At 45.7% G+C, this 15,046-nt stretch overlaps 1 protein-coding gene across 1 annotated transcript in view; it reads left to right on the top strand.

The window, feature by feature from the left end:
- Positions 1 to 4,499: 4,499 nt before the first annotated feature.
- The window catches only part of RESF1 (retroelement silencing factor 1), a 31,637-nt gene continuing 21,090 nt past the window's right edge, over positions 4,500 to 15,046 (top strand). The window contains exons 1-2 of the mRNA XM_072872541.1: positions 4,500 to 4,945; positions 8,000 to 8,082. The gene's annotated coding sequence lies outside the window, so the exon portion shown is untranslated. The remainder of the gene's footprint in view (positions 4,946 to 7,999; positions 8,083 to 15,046) is intronic.

The following is a 15,046-nucleotide window of genomic DNA, read 5'->3' as shown; positions in this document are numbered from 1 at the left end:
ATGCCATGGACTGAGATTCAAAAGAGTATGAGTCTCCAGGACAAAGTGGAAATTGAAACCAGGATGTGTTTAGTCCATGGTACCTCCAGTTTTGAACACCACCATCAATAAGCACTCGCAGTCCTAGTGCCAACCCATTTTCTCTTTCCCTGAGCCCACCTTTTCACTGTCCCTACACATACCTGCTTGTCTCTGCCCAGATTCCTCCCAAAATAAACAACATTCCCCATATTACTTCTTCCTCATTGGCCTTAATTATGCTACCTCTGCTTCTCAACCTGGTGTTTCCAACACTGTTACCTAGACAATTTTGGCCCGATGCAGTACAACTGATATAATTAATAGATTGTATCAGCCTTCAAGTAGAGCGGGCTTGCATCCTGACACTACCTTCCAACACTTAATTCATGGTGGTTATATTTCATTTATGTTATATGCTTTCTAAAAGGAATGATTTCACTTTATCCTTGACTCCCTTACTTTTTCAGAGTGCTCTCCTGTCCATAGTTCAGCCATGGCACACACCAAGGCTCATTACACCCAGTTCATGTTTGCATCATCCTGCTGGTCACACCTCATTATACGCAGCTCCTGTTTGCACAGTATACTCAGCTCTTGACCAAGGAGAGGCCATGCCTGACAGTGGACGAAGGGGGCCGGGATGCCACACAAACAGCACTAGGTTGGGAGGCATGCTCTGGTAGCTTGGAATCTGGAGTAGGCAAAGGTCAAGGATCCCCATAAGATTAAGCACTGAGTGGCAAAGAAACCATGAAGCCTTGGGCAACAAGAAAACCAATACGTGATAAGCACCCCAAGCCCATCTGGTGCAACAGACTCCTGATCGCTCTGCTGTAATGGGAAATTGTGAAGTGTGTGTGAGTGTGTGTGTATGTGTGCAAGGGTAATTAGAAACATAGCATGATATTGAGCTTGTCTTAATAAAGAAACAAGTCTGAATCCCTCATTTGCATTACATCTGTTGGGCTCATGAAACCTACTTGGCATGTTGAGGTGGCCTGGAGAAGGATATTCACCTCTGTACCAATTGATTTTCAGATCACAGAATCATAGAATCATAGAATATCTGCAGTTGGAAGGGACCCATAAGAATCATCGAGTCCAACTCCCTGCTCCTCGCAGGACTGTCTAAAACTAAACCATATGACTAAGACACTCCTTGAACTCTGACAGGCTTGGTGCCGTGACCACTTCCCTGGGGAGCCTGTTCCAGTGACCGGCCACCCTCTCAGTGAAGAACCTTTTCCTAATGTCTAATCTGAACTTCTCCTGCTGCAGGTTCGTTCCATTTCCTTGTGTCCTATTGCTGGTCATCAGAGACAGGAGATCAGCACCCCCCCTCTGCTGCCCCCCTTGAGGAAGTTGTAGACTGCGATGAGGTCACCCCTCAGCCTTCTCTTCTCCAAGCTGAACAAAACAAGTGACCTCAGCTGCTCCTCATAAGTCTTGCCCTCGAGGCCTTTCACCATCTTGGTCACCCTCCTCTGGACACACTCTAATAGTTTGATGTCCTTCTTATATCGAGGCACCCAAAACTGCGCACAGTACTCGAGGTGGGGCTGCACCAGTGCAGTCTAGAGTGGGACAATCACCTCCCTCGACCAGCTACCTATGCTGTGCTGGATGCACCCCAGGACACGTTTGGCCCTTTTGGCTGCCAGGGCACACTGTTGACTCACATTCAACTTGCCATGAACCCAAACCCCCAGATCTCTTTCCACGGGGCTGGTCTCCAGCCTTTCATCCCGCAATTTCTACGTATAACCAGGATTACCCCATCCCAGGTGGAGAATCCAGCACTTGTTCTTGTTAAAGCTTGGGTTGGTGATTGCCCAAGCTCTCCAGTCTATCCAGATCTCTCTGTAAGGCCTCTCTACCCTCAAGGGAGTCCACAGCTCCTCCTAATTTAGTATCAGTGGCAAACTTACTTAATGTACATTCAACTCCTGCATCCATGTCATTTATAAAAACATTGAAGAGCACTGGCCCTAAAACTGAGCCCTGGGGGACCCTACGGGTGAATGGCCGCCAGCCTGATGTAACCCCATTTATTATAACTCTTTGAGCCTGACCTGTCAGCCAATTGCTCACACAACGTATTATGGACTTGTCTAGCTGTATGCTGGACATTTTGTCCAGAAGCATACTACGAGATGGTGGGGCCTTCAATGCTGATTCTCTGTTGCTCAGTCTCTGAGTAGCCTTTTAATGCCTTTTTTTTTTTTTTTTTTTAAGTTTCTGTGATCTGTGGCCCCTTGTACTTCCTTATATCCTTTAGATTAATTGCTAATCGTCCCTGGCAAACCAAAATTTCTATAACCAGCCCAGAGATAATCAGAAATAATTCATCACTGTGCCCTTATCCTGCAGCTTTCTTAAGCACAGCATTGTTTCATTGCTTACCCTGTTGCCTTCCAGATGTTAAATCAGCAATCGTCTAAATGTGCTAAACCGGCAAGTTGGTCTTTGTCTCACCACAGGAAATGCTAAATGTGTTTGTGTTGTACTGAGAGTTTGGTTACTGTCCTGTGGTAGCACATGGTCTCATTTCCCCTACTGTGGGTCTGTTGCCTCTGGCTATTCTTAGATTTCCTCTTACATGTGGGACCATAGAAATTTGTAAGAGAAATTTTGAGGTTGTTTTGAGTACAATGGGGATGATGCATAGTTACCTAAGGTTGGTGGTTCACCTGGATCACAGCACAAGCTATGCATGGTTTCATTCAATAACCACATAGCAAGAAAATGAAGCCGTGTGACTGGTATCCCTTGCTCCTGACAGCTGGTACAGGAGTGGGGGATACCAGTGCTAGGACATGGTGACACCCGTTATGGAACAGCAAAGCGTGATGGTATGTGAGATATTCCGGATGGCAAAACCCGTGATCCCCCGGTGGTCAGGGATGCCTCCTGTGACTGCTCACTCAACGCTTGCTCAGATTTTTTCTAATGCATAGCTCATGCTAAGGCCTGATGTATGCTGGGGGCAGCACCACTGGGTCAAAGCCAGAGCAACACCAGGTAGGCAGGACGCATCGGACAGGAAGAAATAAAGATCGTTATGCAGCCATTACCACGCACAGCTTGCTGTCTCCTGCAGCCAAAATTCTTGCATATTGATTTTCTGGCAGCCTCTTCAGAATCCACTACTTTATAGAAGTGGTAAAGACCAAATGCCCAAACTGAGAGGTATAAATCCAAAAGGTTTTTGAAGTGGATTAAACAGCAGCCGGACTGCTAAAGCCTTCGTGTTTCCCAGTGCGATACAGGCACAGGGAGCACCGGCACCCTCACCGTTGGCTGGAGTACTGGCCTCCATCATTCTTCTTCCTCTGACGGCTGAGTGGGTGAGTCATGTATTTTTCAAAGTCAGAGTCTAGATTATGATTATTGTACCGTGCACTGATTATTAAGAATTTGATCCAATCTGCAGAGGGTCCAGGTGACTAAAAAGTCTAGTTAGCTGAAATTTTAGGTAATAGGAAAGCTATGCTAATTGCTAGAAATTCTGTGTCATGATAAGCTACACTGATTGCTAAAATCGTTATACAATAATAAAGCTCTAATTATAACTACAACCTTGTGGCCAGTTCTCATTCTATCAAGGATCCTTAAAAGAGCCTGCCTGTCACCGTAGGGTCGTTTGACAACTGGCCTGGAGCCAGAAGGCAACTAGAAAGGGAAAACAAAAGCACAGTATTGACTCAGCAACGTTTCCGAAGACTCATGTGGAGGCAAAAGATCACAGTAACTCTTGGCTCCAAAAGGTTATACATGTAAGGCCTACCCAAAAGCAGTTTGTTCTCAGCAATGAAGAGGAACCTGGGACAGAGAGGATTCAGTAGCTGCCATGTCTTCCGTCACGTGCCAGTCCCTTATCCTACACATCACACCAGCCTGCTTGGAGACACGCATCCCAGTACTGCTGTGAGTGAGCAGAGTCAGCTCATTTATAACACTTACTTAATAAAAATTACTTTCCCTGACTATACAGTTATGTAATGAGCTTTGTTCCCCTAACTGCTACTTAGGATACATAACTTAAGATCTATTCAGTATAGGCTTGTCACCTGTTTCAAACTTAAACTTAGACCTTTTAAAAAAATCATAGCCTTCTGGTAATTTTGTGATGTGAAATTTATCTGTAAGTACTACTGTACTGCTTACATATATTTTATTCGCACGTTAAATATCTAACTTTTTTTTCCCATCTACCTAGATTTTTACTACAGAGCCTTTATATTTATCAGTCCCCAGTTCCTCTAATTGCAGACCCCCCCTTTAGATCCCAGATGGTCCTCAACTCAGGGTGGGGGGGTGAAAGAACCACTGTATTTTTCTTAGAAATGGTGACGTGCCTGAAGCGGGGAGCTGCGGGAGTTCTCTGGGGACCTGAGAAGGCAGGGAGGCCAGGCAGGGAGGAGGAGCTCAGGCTGGACGGACTTGAGAAGCCGAAATCTAAATCTGACCGCGCTGCACAGCTCCCTGTCAGTGCCTCGGTGAAACCCCAGGCGAACTTCTGCTCCCGCCTGCCGAACTCGTCCTCCTAGGCGGCACCGGCCAGCCGCGGCATCTGAACTGCACACCGCTGCCTTCGTACCGCTTCGTGGCTGGGCCGGCGCGGCCTGGCCGGCTCAAGCCCCAGGCCCCAGGCCCCAGGCCCCAGGCCCCAGCCCCGCGGCGCCGGCACGGCCTGCCCAGGGCTGGACAGAGCGGCAGCGGTGGGCGCCGGCGGTCCCGCCTTCCCTCCCCGCGGAGGGTCCCGCCCCAGGGCGGGCCTTGGCGCCTGCCCCGTTGCCCCTGGCCTCCGGCGGCAGCGGCGGTGCCGCCGGTTGCGGTCTCCTTCCGCCTCTCACCGGAGCTAACGGCCGCTGGCTCCGCCTCTGCGCTCGGAGCGACTCGCCGGCCTGCCGCGCCGGGCTCGGTGAGGAGGGGAAGGGAGCGGGGCGGGCGGCAGTGGGGGACCCGCGGCGGGCGCCCTGCCTTCCTCCGCCCGCGGGGCCGGGGACCCGGCGGCTGCGGAGAGCCGCTCCCCGGGCCGGCGGGCGGGCGGGGAGGGAGGGAGCTGCCTGCCCGCCGGTAAGGGCCGCGCCGTCCCTCCGGCGGGGCTTGGGGCGAGCGGCGGAGCCGTCTCCTCGGGCTGGGGCCGGCGGGGCCGTTCCCGCCTCCTCCCCGGGGTAGCAGGGGAGATCGCGGGCGGAGCCGCCCGGGGCCGCCGGCAGGCGAGGGCCCTGCAGGGCCGCGGCGGTCTGCCGGGGCGGCGGCGGTCTCCCTCGGGGCGGCCGGCGGTCCCGTCCTGGCTGGCAGGGGCGGCGCTGGGCGCCTGATGTGGAGCGGGCCAGGCACCGCGAGGCGCGGTGGCCGGCAGGTAGGTAGCTGCTCGTCTCGCAGAACCAGGTAACGTGAATGAGGCATCCTGCGAGCGGCCGAGCAAGCACAATGAGATCTGCAGGCGCGCTTTTCGGCCGAACTGTTTGCCTCCAGAAACATCCCCCACCCCGATCACTTTCAGCAGAAGTTTAGTTACTGTCTTTCTCCATAGGGTATGGCAAGCCAGGGAGGTAGGACTGAAAGATATTATTAAAAAAAAAAAAGTGATAGCTTTCAGGTTGTGGACTTGCAGTGTGGGGAAGACCAGGTGTTTTGAGTCCCCTGTATTTAAGGTCTGTGATGGAAGTTCAGTGTTTGCCCGTGATTTTTGCTTCAGCCTTTCAGGTAGGTATCCCAAGGTATGTGGTAAAGGAGCCGATGCTCAGCCTTGTGTAAGAGGGACACCTGCAGTCAAGTATTGTGGTTGAACTGACAAACCTGTTTATATAACGAAAGAAAAAAATGGTTTTAGAGAGGTATAGGTTGCTATTCTGCTTTGGGTTGTCTGAGTAGTGTAGTTGAAAGAATTACCGAGCTTATGCCTTTGCAGATGGAAATGTGAGAAAAAAGGCAAGTACCCCATCAACATTTCCTTATCAACTTTCTTCATATGCTCTGGGAAATATGCTTCATCTCTTCTTGGTATCAGTGAAAACTAGAGGCATCAGATAGAACATGAGTAGGTTTTCCCAGCACTGGATATGCTTCAGAAGCCTGTAGGAATGCTGGAGGTTGTTTTCCTAGAAGTTGTTATGAGGTTGACCCAGCTCTTTCTAGGAGCTCTGTGGTAATGTCGGGCCTTTCTCTGCTCTTAACTAGCCTCCTGGGATGACTTAAAAATAGAACAAAACAAACCCAGCTCACTGTGACTCCTGGTAAATATTTTCTAGCTCTTGCATCTAAGAATGGTGGGAGTAAAACTTGTTGCTAACATCAAAAGCTCCCTAACTGGGCTCTTATCGCCTGATTTCCTTGAATTAACCAGTCAGTGTCCCAAAACATTTAGATAGACATTCCTGGTAGAGAAAGCAGACTTGTGTTAGTGTCCACAAAATTAAATCCTTTACTCTCGATAGCTGTGCCAGTATAAAAGTTCCCCTGAGTCTCAAAGCAAAGCCTTAGCCAATGTGCTGAGGTAGTTCTGACAGTGTTTTTCAGGAACTGCTAGTTCACTGTCTTTGCGTGGCCCGCTGCAGTGAGTCGGGTGGTGCTTCAGAGTTAAAGGGTGAACCCCTCTTTCTAGTTCAAGCTTATACAGTATTTTTGTTTCAGGAAATAGTATATTGTCTGATGTTTTGGCAGAAAAAACCAGCATACTTCATATCAAGTCTGTTATGGGGTGTTTTAGTTTCCTGCTTAATAGTAAAAATAGCTAAAACTATTTCTCCAGTTCATTGGTCTGCCAGATTTTCAGAAGAACTTTTTTGTCATTTTGGTTCTGTTCTCTCCTTAAAGCATAGATACTTTTTCACTCCACCCCCTTCCTACCACTCTTCAACAGAAGTAATTGTAGATCGGTGAAATACTCTGATCTGCAGGAGGCTGTCCTTCAAACATTGGCTTTTAAAAAGCCAGCAAGTTACTGACTTATGTGTTTTCTGCAGGAAAATACATTTTGGTAGTAGATTATTTTTATACCTGTTTCTAGAAGTTACACAGAACAACGTTTCCCAGCTCTTTTGTTTGCCTCTTTTTGTGAGAAAAAAAATGATCAAAAGGGGCCTGTTGTGTTTGCTTAGTCACCCCTGATGGAGTAGAGGTGTGATGGTGTACCTGGCCGGGTGCGGGGGTGTGCTCCTCAGGCAGTCCTTCTTGCCAGGCCTTCTGCCCATAATGGACCAGCTGAGCTGCTTCCTATGACCTTCTGAGCCACCACCTGGGCCTGTCGAGTTTTGACTGGGGGCTATAAACAAGGGAAGTGGTTTCTTAAATCCTGCATGTGCTGAGCTTGCTCAGTTTCATTTGCTGCAACCATGAGCAACGTATCGGTGGGTTGGAGATGTGTGACTTTGTCACAGTGTTTGTGGTCTCTCCTAGTCCTAATCAATGCAATAATTAACCTGTTAGTTTGATGTTGAGCCTTTTGTCTCTTTGTTGATTACTAATAATCAATAAGTGGGCACAGGAGGGAGATCAGTATTCCCCACCCCCTGATTTTAAAAGGGGTCAGGAGGGAAGGCTGAAGACAGCAAAGAAAGAGTAAAGGGAGCAGAAGGTCAAGAAGGTGCCATTCAGCTATCTTAATTCCTAGAGCAGGTCATGCTTTGCTAAGCCTGACTATGAGGGCTTGTGAGAAAATGTAGAGCCTGGTGGTGACTCTTAAGAAAAGGAAAGGGAAAAAAAAAAAGACAAGGTAAAAATGGTGAAAACACACATGGTTGTTAGCATTAGGTGATTCCTATTCGTTGCCTTCATGAACTGATACTGGGCACTAATAAAAGGAAGCTGTTGCTTCACAGCAAATTGGACTTCAAAACTGCCAGGAGATCTTCTGATGTATTATTAGTAATCAGGGACATAGGAGACTGTCCAGTGATATTGTTGGTACAGGTCATTGCTACTTCGGTAAAAGTAGTACTTGCAGCTTAATGACTATTGTCCTTTCTAGGAGCAAAGACCAGTAAGGAGCTCCTGCTCTTCCTGTGGGTGCTACACATCTGTCTGAAGGGACACACTAACAAGATTGCTGAAGTAAGTGATCTTACCTTTTTTAAAAAAAGTTGGAAATACAGGAGCTATTTTATTATCTACAGTCTGGTTCATCCTGAGGCACCACAAGTAGTAGCATTGGTGCAACTGAAGATGTAGAAATGGGGAAGAAAATGGGGTTGGGGAAAATGTAAAACTTCTCAACCTGTCTTTGCCACTCGAAGTATTTCTAAGCTATACTTAATACTGTTACAGCCACAGTTTTTCAAAGGACTCTAGTACTTTCCCATTGCTGACAGGGAACGGATTTTTGCTTTTTCATGCATTTGATTGCTAGACACTACGAGGATCTTTGACTATTATTTGTGTCTCTGATAAACATGAGAGTTTTAAGTTCTCAACAGTTTTGAAACTGCAAAGGTCAGTGAAAATGTAAACCAGAAAAGCTATAGGTTTTTATACTTGGAGGAATTGCAAGGAAGATCATTGAATGAGGGGAAACGTTGATAATGTAACTTAAAGTATACAGTAAACTTCACAAATCAGCAGAGAAGAAAGGCATTATCACAGCTATACTTTTTTTTAAAACCACTCCTGTGATCTTAAAGCTGGTGATATGCCTTATTGCTGGTATAAATGGTCTCCATAAAATGCGAATATGCCAAAGAGCTCTGCTAGTATGTGCTGGTGAAAGATTACTATTATTCTCTGTGACTGAAATTCAATTAACTTCTTAATTTGCACTTCAGCCAGCATTCCATACATAGATCGCAAACTTTGCTCCAATTAGTAATTAGGTGTTGAATGATTTGAGAGCAATACTTTTAAAAGGAGGTACAACTACTGAATATGTAAGACAGTTCTCTGAGTGTGCCTTAAAACTTGGAGGGAACTTGGAAAATCTTCAGAGATTGAAGTGCATTTCATGGTTGCTCTGCATTTCACAGTAGTTTCCATAAGGTGTGTAAGTAGAAATCTGCAGCTGTAACATAGGGGTGAAAGTATCATCTAAAAAATGTCATTCCATCAAAGAAAAAGTAACTTTGGACTCTGCTTTATCATTAGCTAACCTCTTCCATCATAGTAATACAACTAAAAAGCATGAGCTACAGATGCATACTTATAGGTATATATTTCAATTATATACATGAACTGCAGGGGCAAGGATATTCCCATATAAAGGAGTCTGATGCTAGTATTAGAAAAGCTTTCATCTATAGGTTCTGAATAGAATATTAGGAGACATTACTTTGTGTGATGAATCTGATCCCTGTTACTAATGCCCTTTTCCCTGCAAATCTGCCAATTCTGTGTTAAAAATTGCTTTCTCATGCTTACAGCTATTAGTCAAAAGTGAACATAAATTTTCCCCTGAGGAGTGTAAGCAATAAATGCTTGGTTGATACCATCAAGCAATCAAATACAATCTTGAAGATTTTGTTTTGTTCTGAACAGTGACATCTCTTTTGCTGATGTTGGTATGTTGCTTAATATTCTGGAGAACCAGAATTTTAAAACTCCTTGTGAAGCATGGCTCTTCCAAATGGCTGGAGTCCACGGTGCTTGCAGAAAATTCACTTTTTATCTTTCAGAATAATCTCTCTGAGCTTGGTTTAGATGCTGCTTATGACAAATCAAAATTTTTCTGTATCTAGCACTTCCAGGTGTTGATATGTGGCATGGTGTTCATCCGTGTTATCTCATTCCTGGTGAGAAGAATGGCCTCTTTCCTGCTGCCCTTCTGGCTGTGACTGCAATTCCTATGACTCTTGCAGCAGTGTTGCCGAGCGTGATTCTATAGCTGTAGGACTGTGGATCAGGTCCATTGCCAAGTGCCATGGAGTACTTTTTCCTGGGGTTTTTTTTTTAATTTTTGTACTATCTCTGAATAGTATTAGATTAATATTTTAAAATAATTTTTAAATTTAATTTTAATATTAAATTAAAATTTTAAATTAAATTTTAAATTGACGTATATAATTGTAATTTCTCAAGTTGTTATTAACTGGCTGTTACAAGAAACACAACTTCAGTACAGTCTGAAGGGTATTAAACAATTATGGGTAGTGTAGTGTGCAGAGGTCTGTGCAGTGTAAGGCACCCATGAAAGTTATCAACTGTTGTCTTGTAAATCTTATATTCAGCATAAACTGGAGAAAATTGACCAAGATTTTTAACAGTTAATCATTTTATTGGCCAATTCTGTGTATGCAAGTGACACATGAGTATGGGAGTATTGGGTCATATACTTTGCTACTGGTCTGTTGTTGGTTGTGTCTTGGGTTTTCCTCCTGCTCTAGCTAGTTCAGCTTGAAATTACACTTACACATCCACAGACAGTGGCATAAATACACTATGGGAAAATATAAACACACTGAGGTCCCTTTAATTACTGGCCCTTGGACCTCTTGCACACCCACTGGTCTCTCCAGTTGCTGACTACATACGTAGCCCTGTGACCTGCAGCTCCTTTTCCAGTTGCTGGCACCTGGACTTTCCCTACATGCCAGTCTCTCCATTTGCTGTCACCGAGACCTCCAAGCCCTGTGGTCTCTTCTCCAGGTGCTGGCACCCTTGTCTCTTCAGTTGCTGACCTTAAACATATGAGCTATGAGCCCCTGGTTCCGACTGGACCTTGCTTACATGTGACCAGCCCCTTTCACTCTCTCTCCAATTTCCCTCTCTCGTTCTTATACATCCCGCTTTCCCCCCACACTTGATCCTTTCCCTAAGCATTCCGTAAGTTTTTAATAGTCCTGCAGCCCTGCCTCAAATATCCCTATTGAAACATAATTTCAGATTTGTAACGTAAATGTTAAAATTGCCATGACTGATATAGCAATGGAAATGTGTGTGAAAGCAGCAGAAGAAATAGCAGACCAAGAATTAAAAGAATGGCCTGTGTTGGCAGATAAGGAGCACCATTTGCAGGACGCTGTTTCCAGCAATAAAGTTGGGGAATGTGTTGAGCGTAAGGGTATGTGGAAGGTGGTGAGAGCATCTGCTTTATTAAGGTTATCTATCTGCTCCTGGACCTCTTCAGTGCAAAAGGAGACAATAAGGGGGAAGGAATAAACCAAATGTTCAGAGACACAAACCTGATGGGCAGACAATACTGGGGATAATGACAAGAAGCAAACCTCCTCAGCTATGCTAATTGATAAGAGTGTGTGGGATGTGAGAGGTTTTTTTTCAGCAAGATCTTATGAGCAAGGAGCTTGTCAAATGGGATTATAGGGAAAAGAGGGAAGCAATAATGAAAACTTAGAGATAAACCTGACAGGCAGATGTGAAGGAGACAGAAGAAACAAACTTCATGAGTCTTGCTAATTGATGGGCCATTGAGAAACTGTAGGCAAACCTAGACTTTTAAACTGATTAAGAGTACAAACCTAGGAGTCCCAGTTGTGGGTGGGAGGAAGAGGATGATGGAATTATGCAGAGGGGGAACAGACAGAAGAGGGTATAAAAGGGGTCAGTCGTGTGTAAACCATGGCTGGTCAGGAGGTCTGTCTGACTGAGCCCTGTGCCTGATCCCTGCAGCCAGTCCTATCTTAAGTCCTTTCTTAACTATCCCTCTGCATAGTCTCACTCTCTATACCTCGTGTGTGAGTGCTGCAAGGACTAGGTGCCAGCTACTGAAGAGACCAGTGTGAGTTGATAACTGGGCCAGCAAGTGGAGTCAGACTGGAGGTGTAGGTACCTCTGTGCCACGGTGCCAGCAACTGGAGCGAGAGGGTGTCTGTCTCAGCATCAGTAATTTGAAGGACTGTAGCTCTTGGGAGTGTTTTCACAGGTCCCACAGACTTTCTGTCTGGAGTGCCAGCTACTGGGGGGACAGATGTCAGTGGATTTGGTGCCAGCAACTGGGGTCATACTGGGGGGTGCAGGCACCCCTGGCCTGCAGCGTCAGCAGTTGGAGTGAGTGGGAGCCTCAGCAGGGTGAGTGGAGTGAAGGGGCTCAGTGCTGGTGGCTGGAGTGGGACTGTGGGTCTCAGCCCATGTGCCTCATGCTGGCTGCTGCTGAGGGTGTGTGGGACATCTTTCCCAAATTGCATGTGCGGGGTTTGCCTGTATAATTTGCTAGCAGACTTCAAGGTGGACTAGCTGGTGGGTAGGAGGCCCTGGGTCCAGGCAGGGGTATTGGATGGGCAGAGGGTCCATGCTGATACTTAGGGGATCTGTGAGTGTGGAGTGCTTATGGAAACAAGTGTGTGCGTCTGTTTGCTAGTGAGCATCAAGCTGGACCAGCTGGCAAGCAGGAGATCCTTTGAAGTGGGTGAGAGGGCTGTGCAGGGGTATTGGATGGGCAGAGGGGCTGTGCTGGTATTTGAGGAATCCGTGAATGTGTGTGTGACTGTAGAGCGGGGGTGTGTGGGTTTTAGAGAGACATTCAATCCTGACCAGCCAAAAAGGAGCAAAGGGACTTGCCTGTCTATGTCTATTTTATGTGAATCATATATGTAGGTGCTGTTGAAGGCAGCACCTTGTCCGTGGCTTTCTGTGTCAGTGTCCTGTGTGTGTCTCTGGGATGCATGCCCAGCCTTGCTGCTGGTTGAACCTGCAAACAGGAAGGCAGCAGCAGCTGTGTCCATGGGCCTGCAAATGGAGACACCTGGGTCTCCAGGCTGGGCTCCAGCCTCAGGGCAGGAGGAACCACCAGGCCACAGAGCTGCTGGAGGTGGTCGCTTGCATCTCTTAACAAGCACCGGGGCTATGCGAATGAGATAATTTGAAGAGGATAATTTTGACAGGTTTTGTCTTAATGGCTGTTGCTTGAATGGAAAAATCTCTTTCCTGTTTCTTCATCTGTTCTGAAAAGGTCCTGTTTGTTCTGAGCGTTCTTCCTGCTGTGCTAGATTTGGGCCCTGAGGACTTTGAGAATGAAGTGGGTTCACTGGAGAAAAAAACAAAAACAAACCCACCCCAAAACAAACAAACAAAAACCACTAACAAACTGATTCAGAAATACTGTTGGATAATACTGAATAAAGTCACATTAAAAGACCTGGTGGTTGGAGGAGACAATGCTAAGAACACAAAGGAAGGCTGGGAGGAAGAGCCTGATTCAACATGAAGTTCATAGGTGTAAAACTAAAATGGGCTCATCCAATAACCATTTTTGTAACGCTCATCTGTAGCAGCAGATGGCATTAGGACAGCAAAGGCAGTAGGTGAAAGTTGGAAATACAGTGTTGGAAATGGTGGAATGGGAATCTGCAAAGAGAAGTGACTGGTCTTCATATGCTTAAATTTACTGTAACTACCCTGTAATTGACTGTTAATCTGAGGTATAGGTAATTTCTAACAAATTGTCTCCTACGAAACTGCTAAGAAGCCTTGTGGCAAGAAAACCCCTGGGTGCTGGTGCTACTGTGACATCTAAAATACAGTTATAAACTGAGGAAAATGACAATTCTTGATGTGTATATACCCTTTCCTTTGGCCACAAGTTTGGTTGATTCAGGCCATCTTGTACCACAGGTACAGGTCTGCCAAGCTGCTCTAATCTTTCTATGATACGTATGTCAAACATACTGAATTCATTTTAAATGCTTTTGGTTAACTGAGACTGGCTGCTAGAAGTCCAGAAGCAGAAACGGGGGAGCAAAGTCATGCTGGCCTGCAGCTGAACTTTCGTCCTTTCAGTTCTTGGAAGCTTGGGTTTCCTGAACTCCATGTCCTGGAGAGGTGGGAAACAACTGAGATCAGAGTGGCTGGTGTTGAAATACATATATTTGGTGTTTAGAGTTTTGGTCCAATTAAAGGAATCTTTTAGTAATGAATAAGAATATTTTATAACTATTGTGAGTGCCTCAGTTACACTTGTCACAGGGGAGACTTAGACCGCTTAAAGAATCACTGCCAAAGGTAGCAGCAAAAGTGGTTTTATTGAAGATGTTGTAAAAGTAAGGCTTAAGAAAGTCCGATGGCAAGGTTCAATCTATTATTTACTCTACAGAGGATATAATAATAATTCAAAAATACCAGTGCAAGATCTTAATGCCCTGTGATACAAGGTTGTGTGTGCTATCAGTCACTTGCCAAAGATCTGCAGTTGGTAAGGTGTCTCTCAACCTCAAGGAGATATCTTGAGAGGCATCCAAGCTCAAGGGGAGATCACTGCCATGCAGCTAGCTGCTTATCAGGGAGAGCTTGAAAAGGCTCACTCAGGCTGTCATATTTATGGAATAAAGTGTTGGCTTGTAGTCAAATTACATGCAATGGAAAAGGTAAACATGAGACTCCTTGTACCCACAACTTCATTTGTTCCTTGACAAATTAGTCTTGGAAGAACTACGTGCTATTCATGTATTAATCGCATGATTGGTGTTCCAGTTTCCCAGCTCATATGCATCAAAGCTCACCATGTCACCCTGTTCCTCTGTGGGTTTTCAAAGAACAGGTTGGAACTAGAGAAGTTCTTGACCCGGTCATGGCCTAGGCCATTACTTCCTTGGGAGCCTGAACCAAACTATCACTAGTTTGGTCAAGGAGTTGAGTGTATCCGTCACACTCCACCCCGTGACTACAGTCAATCTACTTAATTGTCTCATAGAGTAGTAGCATGATTACCTCTTGCCTCTGTCATAAATATGTGGTGTATTGCAGATCAGTGGTAAGGGTACAATTATTTGATGAGTTGCTTAGTGTGTTACAATTAATGCTAATTATATACCATTACGCATACAGAATCAGTTGATTGCATATGTTTTACATGTTGGATTAACATAATTTGTTTCATTATTTGCCCAACTTTGATATACAGAATGATTGTAAGCAATAAACACAAAGTCAAAACTAACAAAACTGCAACTGGTTGTAACATCAAATTCAAAGCTCCAGTTGCCGTTGGTGACCATTCAAGATCATAAATATACACAGCTGTGGCTGACAGACAAGTACTGGCTCAGCATGTTTGTCGGGGTGTACTGAGAAATGTCAGACTCCCCTCGGGGAATTAAGGCACATATCGGAGGTTCCAGAGGAATTCCCTTCACACACG

The sequence above is a fragment of the Ciconia boyciana genome, chromosome 1, assembly GCF_034638445.1.
Source record: "Ciconia boyciana chromosome 1, ASM3463844v1, whole genome shotgun sequence".
Classification (NCBI taxonomy): domain Eukaryota; kingdom Metazoa; phylum Chordata; class Aves; order Ciconiiformes; family Ciconiidae; genus Ciconia; species Ciconia boyciana.
Note: the sequence above shows the minus strand (reverse complement) of the source record. Positions and strands in the feature narration are given on the sequence as shown.